Source organism: Mobula birostris, chromosome 2, assembly GCF_030028105.1.
Source record: "Mobula birostris isolate sMobBir1 chromosome 2, sMobBir1.hap1, whole genome shotgun sequence".
NCBI classification, from domain to species: domain Eukaryota; kingdom Metazoa; phylum Chordata; class Chondrichthyes; order Myliobatiformes; family Myliobatidae; genus Mobula; species Mobula birostris.
The window spans coordinates 26,145,058-26,154,056 of record NC_092371.1 but is presented as its reverse complement, the minus strand read 5'-3'; positions in this window follow the sequence as shown (position 1 = coordinate 26,154,056).

Below are 8,999 nucleotides of genomic sequence, written 5' to 3'. Positions count from 1 at the left end.
GACTGCTGGAGAGGGAATAAAGAATGCAGAGATGAATCCGTCTGCAGCAGGTGAGGTGAACACAGGAAGCATACAGGACATTACAAACATACTCTACATGTACAACATATCTTTACAATATATACTGTGCAGTATACTCCCTGTGTTCATGCAGTCATTGCATTGGACAGTAGAGTCTTGCGAAAATCTGCTTCCCCGCAATGTACCACTTTCCCAGGCTGACTTCAGATTCAGTCTGAATTATTTATCACATATACATGGAAACATACAGTGGAATGTGTTGTTTGCATTAACGACATACACAACTTGGGGATGTGCTGGGGGCAGCCAGGTAGTGTCTCACACATTCCACGCCAACATAGCATGCTCACAATGAGATCTAACAGCCAGGAGGGTTCTTCTGTATCACTTCATGGAGAGCGAAGGGCATGACAACACACACAAGTCACGGTCATCCACTGCAACCAAGGACGACTCCAGTTGTGACAACTACTTGTACCACTGGACGCAGACTACCAGTGTCGAGAGTGGAACTGCCCCAGTACAATGGCCTTCCCACTTTAAAAACTCTCCCACACGGGTTTAGATACTGTCATCATCAAGATACAATGGACAACCAAACAAGCAATCCTATAAATATCTAAATCTTTTGACTGTATACTTTGCACCTCAAAATATTCATAAAGATTTCATAACATGAAATCTGACTACTGTGTATGAATGGTGTTTCCTACTAATTATAATACGGACAGCCAAAACAATTCCACCCAGTGACCTGTAACGAACACATTGTCCATGTAAAGATGTTTTGGCACCACCATTGACCAGAGAGTATTATAACCTGTTGAGTTTATAAAAAACTACTCACACAAGAGATTCTGTAGATGCTGGAAATCTTGAGCAACACAAAATGCTGGAGGAACTCAGCAAGTCAGGCAACATCAATAAAGAAAAATGAACAGTCGATGTATCGGACCAAGACCCTTCAACAGGAAATGAAAGGAAGAAAGAATGCAGAGGGGAGTGGGGTGGAGGAGAGTACATCTTCCCTCTTCCTTCAGCTCTTCCACCTATCCCTTCTCAGCTTCTCACATTGTCCTCCCCTCCCCTCCCCCATCCACCTCATCGGGTCTCACTGGTCAGTTGCCAGCTTGTACAGCTTCTCCTCCGGCCACCTTCTTATTCTGGCTTCTGCCCCCTTCTTTCCCAGTCCTGATGAAGGATCTTGGCCCAAAATATCCACTGTTTATTCTCCTCCATACATGCTGCCTGACCTGCTGAGACTCACCAGCATTTTGTATGCGTTGTTTAAAACTGCTTCCACTTTAAATACAGTCACATTGTGTGTAGTTCAACTAATCCCACTACAAACAAACTCTTCTTGGGCTTCCAGCTGGGTAAAGATATTGACCACCACCGATGTTTCAGTGACAAACTTTGCCATCTTCTTCGGGAATGATGCCTGGGCATGTCTAGTCCGGTGGTATTTATACCCTTGTCTTCTGTCCCTGCTGATTGGTTAGTCCTCATCCAATCAGGTTTCTGGTCTCCCACCTTGTTTACAATCAAATTCCAGTTCTTACTTAGAGCGAGACCTTCGTCTTTGTTAATGGTTTTATTTCAATGGTTTCCTTTACCAGGCAGTCCCAAAAGCCATTGGTGTGGCAGGGAGTTTTGTACCGTCAAAGTCAATGCGAAAGCAGTGTTCTGCTAACACTGATCTCTCTGAGAAGTTGGCCAAGTTTGTCACCAAAACGCTGGTTATAGTCAATACCTGTACCCGACTGGAAACCCGAGAAGCGTTTATTCATCATATATGCCGGGAAAGCACAAGATCCTTAATTCCACTACGCAGACTGGTAATTTGCAATGCTTCTGCATCTGCATGGGGGGGGGGGGGGGGGGGAGGTAAGCAAGTTAGACATTTAGGGAGGAAGTCCAGAGGATGAAATGCTTTTCAGGCACTTGCAGATTATATGTTCTAAACATCTAAGATTGATTAATTTTCTCTCCATTGTAAAAATTAGCAACCTACTTCTTCATCCTCCTCAATGTTGCATGAACAGTATTTGTACCACCATCTTTTGAAAGCTTCCAAAACTGCCATGATCTGTAGAACTGCAAACAGAGTAAGATAGATTCTATCAGTAGAAGATGACAAGCAATCTTCAGTGTTTACCATTCATTTGATTATCTTCATTTGTCACGTGTACATCAAAATATTTCATCACACAGTGAAAAGAGTCGACTGCGTCAAATCAAATAAGTGCAGGTCACACCTTGCAGCCTCCAAGTGTCACTACACTTCCGTGTCAAGCTAGCATGCACACACCTCACTAATCTCAACCGGCCGTCTTTGGAATGTGAGAGGGAACTGGAGCACCCAGAAAAAATTCACACCGTCACTGGAGAATATACAAACTCCTTACATAAATTGAACAGAAAAGTGATACGCTTACTGCTCTGCTACCATGGTGTAGAGTGTTCCAGTCAAATGTAAAACAAAACTGAAATGTCTGCCTTTATCTGTGGGTGGTGTCAGTTCCCGCCAATCTCGGACTGCTTCGGCCAAGTTACCCCTATTGTCCTTAACTCTACCTTAATAACCAATCGGTAAACTGGTTCGTTATTGTCACATGGTACTGTGAAAACATTTTGTTTGCACGCCAGCTATACAGATCATTTCATCTCGTTGGTCCACTGAGGTGGCGTAAGAGAAAAGGAATAACAGAATGCAGAATAAAGTGTTGCGGTTTCAGAGAGAGTGCAGTGCAGGCAGCCAATAGGCTGCGAGGCATGGCGAGGGCGACTGTGAGATCAGGAGACTATCTGATCATACAAGAGGTCCATTCAATTGTCTTATAGCAGCAGGATAGAAACTAGTCTGGTACCTAGTGGTGTGCGCTTTCAGGCTTTTGTATCTTCTGCCCGACAGGAAGGGAGAGAAGAGAGAATGTCCCGAGTGAGTGAGGTGTTTGATTATGCTGGCCGCTTTACTGAGTCAGCGAGAAATCTAGATAGAGTCCACGCAAGGGGAGAGAATAGTTTCAGTGAGGTACAGAGCTGTCTCCAAAACATTGCGATTTCTTATGGCCTCAGGCAGAGCAGTTGTGATACCAAGCTGAGATGCATCTGGATAGGATGCTTTCATCGGTATAAAAATGAGCCATGCCCACGAGGTGGCAGTAGTGCAGTGCAGATCTCGAAGTGACTTCAGGTTCAACCTGGCCACCACATTCAAAAAGGACAGAGAGAGCTTGAAAACTTGCAGCTCCATTAAAAAGAATAACCTCTACCAAATAAAAATTCGGATACAGTAGCTGCAGGTAGTCTTAAGGCTTAAACGTTGACAATAAATAAAATGGGGCAGCATGGTTGCATGGTGGCTAGAGCAGTGCTTTTACTGTGAGATCCAGGTTTAATTCCCACCGCTCTCTGTAAGGAGGTTGTATTCTCCAAATCACTGCATGGGTTTCCTCCGGGTGCTCTGGTTTCCTCATTCCAAAGGTGTATAGTTAGGGTTAGTGAGTTATCGGCATGTAACGTTGGTGCCAGAAGCATAGTGACACTTGCAGGCTGCCCTGCACAGTTGTCACCGATTTGATTTGATAGCAACAATGCATTTCAATGTACATGTGACCATTAAAGTGAAATCTATCTATCTAAGTACCTCTTTAATAGGCCAGCAATGAAATTAACCTCAGGAATGAATGTTGCACCCTTTCATAGTGAAGGCAACACACACACAGAAAGCAAATCTCACATACTCTCAGAATGAGCATAACTGAATCCCAGACTCCCCCCCCCCACCCCGTCATTACTAGGATTGACAGCTGCCTCAACAAATCAATGCCAATTACCAGTGAGAATGATCACCTCTTTTGTTTTACATTAACGTCTTAAAAGTCTCAACATATAAACAGCTTACATGTGCCAGCTTGTAGATAAACTTGGTTACTTTATATGTTATATCTCAAAGTATTCACAAAGACTTTACAACATATGCTTATCTACTCTGTGCGTGGAATGGGCTGCCGGTGGCGGTGGTGGAGGCGGAAACAATAGGGTCTTTTAAGAGACTCCCGGATGGATACGTGGGGCTGTGGGTAAACCTAGGTAGTTCTAAGGTAAGGACATGTTCGGCACAGCTTTGTGGGCTGAAGGGCCCGTATTGTACTGTAGGTTTTCCAAGTTTCTATGTTCTTATGAACATGCAAGATGCTTCCAGTTATCTGGAATGACAGGAATAACAAACCCATGAGGGGTATATGCTCTGCCATCCACAATTCGGAATTGAAACTGGAATTGGTTTATTATTGTCACACGTCCTGAGATACGTGAAGAACTTGTCTTGCATATTGTTCATACGGATCAGATCATTACACAGTGCATTGAGAGACAGCTACAGAGAAAATGCAGTGCGGGTACACAATAAGATGCAAGGTAGATTGTGAGGTTAGGTGACCATCTTATCATACTAGGGAATTAAATTATTCAAGAATCTGATAACAGTGGGATTGAAGCTGTCCTTGAATCTCATGATCCATGCTTTCAGGCTTTTGTATCTTCTACCCAGTGGGAGAGGGAAGAGGTGAGAATGTCTGAGGTGGGTGGGTTCTTGGACTTTGCTGGCTGAAGAAGTGAGAAGTCCAGAGTCCATCCAGATCTGGGATCTGCTCAGCTGTGTCCACATCTCTCTGCCGTTTCTTGCATTCACATGCAGAGCAGTTGCCATACCAAACCATTATGCAAACAGATAGGATGCCTTCTGTGGTACATGACACTTGTCTCCAGCTATCCTAATTTATCAATGACACTCAATTTACAACCCAATCCTAAGCTTGACACAATTCCTCTCATTTTATAAGGACCTAGCCAAACTACTGGAGCCAATGGCCCACTAGTTCTCTGAACTGGGTTGCCTGCATCCTGTGGTTTCAGAGAAAGTGTCTACAGTGACACTGGATGCGTTAGGTGTAATTCCATTAATTCTGGAGAGACCCTGCAGGATTGGAAAACCATAAGAGTAATGCCACCATTCAAGAAATGAGGGAGGCAGTAAGCGGGGAAATATGGACCATCATAGGGAAAATGCAGGAATCCATTATTTAGGAGGCAATAGCAAGACCTTTAGCAAAGTCTGTGATCGCTGAAAGGGGGATTTATGCCATACACATTTACTAGGGTCCTTTAGGATGCAAAGAAATGGTGGACAAAGGGGAACCAAGAGATGTAATGTATTTGGATTTCCAGAAGGTATCTGATAAGGTGCCAGATAAAGAGTTACTAAATAACAGTTCATGGAGTTGGGAATTATATATTGAGATGGAAAAGGGATTAGCTAACTAAAACGAAACAGAGATCCAGATAAACAGGTCAATTACAGATTGGCAGTCAGTAACTGGTGGAATGCCACAGGGATCAGAGCCGGGCCCTCGCCTACTTCCAAACTATTTTACTAAATTGGATGACAGCTGCAAATTTGCTGTTGACACAGAAGTAGGTGGATAAGTAAGTTTTGAAAAGAGCCTGCAATGATATTTAAATTGACTGGTTGTACAAGGGTTGGCAGAGGACGAGGAGATGTGGAAAAGCATTATGAAGGATGAAAAAACACATTTTTCTTTAAGAGGAATGAGAATACAGAATACTGTGATACCGAGGGAGCTGAGGGTCCTAGCAGTGGAACAACAATTATTGAGGAAAACCAATAGGAACATTGGCCTTTATTGCAAGAGGTAAGGAGTACAAAACTAGAGGTCTTTGATGAAACTCTACAGGGTGCTGGTGAGATTGTACCTCAAACCGTCCTGCCTGCAGTTTTGATCCTCTTATTAGAGGAATGATACAGCTGCATCAGAGACACTACAGAGAGGGTTACCAAAATAAAAGGACTGACAAGTGCAGAGAGATGAAGTAGGTTAGGTCTATTCTCATTAGAGCTCTGAAGAGCAAGAGGTGGTCTATTTGGAAACATTCGGAGACAGATTGAGAGGTTGCTTTCCTGAGTAGGAACATCTAGAATTAGGACATAGTTTCAGAATAAGGGGTCTCTCATTTAAGATAGATGAGGAGGATTTTTTTTCTCTCAGAGGGTTGTGAATCTTCAGAATTCTCTAGCCCAAGTAGAACCTCTGAATATATTCAAGGAGGAGACTGACAAACATTTGAACAACAAGGGTGTCATTGGGTAGAGGGAGAGTCAGATCACAAACTGCATCAATTAATTGGTCTCTATTGCACAAATATCTCGCACCATTAGATCAAGAGCAAAGTACCTTCTAAAGAGTCACCACTTAGCTTGTCCGTCTTTGTAACTGGGGCACCGTTAGAAACAAGTTCTCGTTAGGCTAAATAAATTCCCATTTTACAATACCTAACAATTTACAGATTTCTGGCAACACACACACAAAATGAGGGAGGATTTCAACAGGCCAGGCAGCATCTATGGAAAAAGAGGACAGTTGACGTTGCAGGACCAGACCCTTCATCGGAACTGGAAAAAGAGATGAGGAGTCAGGGTAAGAAAGTGGGGAGAGGGGAGGAAGACCCACAAGGTGACAAGTGAAACTGAGAGGGGGGAGAGGTGAAGTAAAGAGCTGGGAAGTTAATTGGTGAAAGAGATACAGGGTTGGGGAAGGGGTACCAGATTTCTGGTACTTTATAAACAATATCTGCCCTATGTTATCACAAAACATTGCTTATATTTACACAATGGGTAGCTCAACTTCCTGATCCCTACCCGAGGAACAGATCTATGGAAGTTTCACGAGTTGAGAAAAACACGAGGGGAACAGTATGCCACAGGAGATCCTTTAGTTTTCAGTCACTGACCGTGTCAGCTAAAATCTTTTGTTGTCACAGTAACTGCCGTAATGGCAAAATAGGAAATGTGTGACATCACAATCCATATATAAAATACCATAGCAACAAATGTACCACATACTTGGTCTTTTGAAGGCAAAGGGCACAGAAATTACTCAAAATTAAATTGAACATAGCACAGAAACAGCCGATTCAGCTCTATAGATTAATACCTGCTCTTCACCCTCCAATCCTGGTAACATACCATTATCCCTCATGCCTTTACACAGCTTCACCTTGCATGTTTTCATGTGACTCCCTCACATGGCAGCAAGCATTTTTCCTGAATTCCCTGGCGAATATAATTGCAACAATAGCACTCTACACTTTTCCTTCAGCTCCTCCAACTTTCTCCAGACCTGCATGGACCCCAGCAATGCCCGCCTCTTCACTGCCTACGTAGAACAGTCCATATTCCAAGCTTCCCCAGTAAAACTCCCCAATTGTTCCTCCGCTACGTTGACGACTGTATTAGTGCTGCTTCAGGCACCCATACTGAGCTCGTCAATTTTATCAACCTTGCCTCTAACTTCCACACTACGCTTAAGTTCACTTGGTCCATCTCTGACACCTCCCTGCCCTTTCTCAATCTCTCTGTCTCCATTTCTGGAGACAAACTATCAACCAACGTCTTTTATAAACCTACTGATTCCCACGGTTATCTTGAGTATACCTTTTCCCACAACATCTGTGAAAATGCTATTCCTTTTTCTCAGTTCCTTCGTCTCCACCTGCTCTCAGGAGGTGGCTTTCCTTTCCTGGGCATCAGAAATGTCCTCCTTCTTCAAAGAATGAGGTTTCCCTTCCTCCACCATTGATGCTGCCCTCATCCACTTTTCCTCTATTTGCCAGGCATCTGTGCTCACCTCATCTTCCCGCCACCTTAACAAAGGTAGAGTTCCTCTTTTTCTTACCTACCACCCCACCAGCACCCACAGCTTCCACTATCTCCAAAGGGATCCTACCACTAAACATATCTTTACCTCCCCTCCCCCTCCCCCTCCACTTTCCGCAGGGATCATTCCCTCCATGATTCCCTTGTCCACTCATCCGTCCCCACCAATCTCCCTTCCGGCACTTATCCCTGCCAGTGGCCAAAGTGCTACACCTGGCCATTCACCTCCTCCCTCACCTCCATTCAGGGCCCCAAACAGTCCTTCCAGGTGAGGCAACACTTCACCTGTGAATCTGCTGGGGTCATCAACTGCGTCGGGTGCTCCCAATGAGGCCTCCTCTACGCTGGTGAGACCTGCCATAAACTGGGGGATCGCTTCATCGAGCAGTCCATCAGCCAAAAGCGGAACTTCCCAGTGGCCAAACATTTTAATTCAGATTCCCATTCCTGTTCTGACATGTCGGTCTTTGGCCACCTCTTGTGCCCCGATGAGGCCACTCTCAGGTTGGAGGAGCAACACCTTATACTCCATCTGGGTAGCCTCCAACCTGATGGCATGAACATCGATTTCTTTTTCTGCTAAACGTTTCTTTCCCTCCCCGCTCCTCTTCTTCTATTCTCCGTTCTGGCTTTTTACCTCTTCTCACCTACCCATCATTTCTCCATAGGTCTCCTCTTCCTTCCCCTTCACCTATGGTCCACTCTCCTCTCCAATCGGATTCTTTCTTCTTTAGCCCTTTACCTTTCCCTACCACCTGGCTTCACCTATCACTTTCTAACTAGCCTCCTTCCCCCACCTTTTCGCTCTGGCATCTTCCCCCTTCCTTTCCAGTCCTGAAGAAGGGTCTCAGCCTGAAACGTTGACTGTTTTTTCACTTTCATGGATGCTGCCTGATCTACTGAGTTCCTCCAGCATTTTGAGTGTGTTACTCTACACACAGAAGCCACTTTATTAGGTACACCTGTACACCTGCTCATTAATGCAAATATCTAATCAGACAATCATGTACAGCAGCTCAATGCATAAAAGCATACAGACATGGTTAGGAAGTTCAGTTGTTGTTCAGACCAAACATCAGAATGGGGAAGAAATGTGATCCAAGTGACTTTGACCATAGAATGATTGTTGGTGTCAGAAGGAGTGGTTTGAGTATCTCAGAAACTGTTGATCTCCTGGGATTTTTATGCACAACAGTCTCACAGGGGTTCAAAGTCAAGTGAAGGTCAAATTTGTTATCAG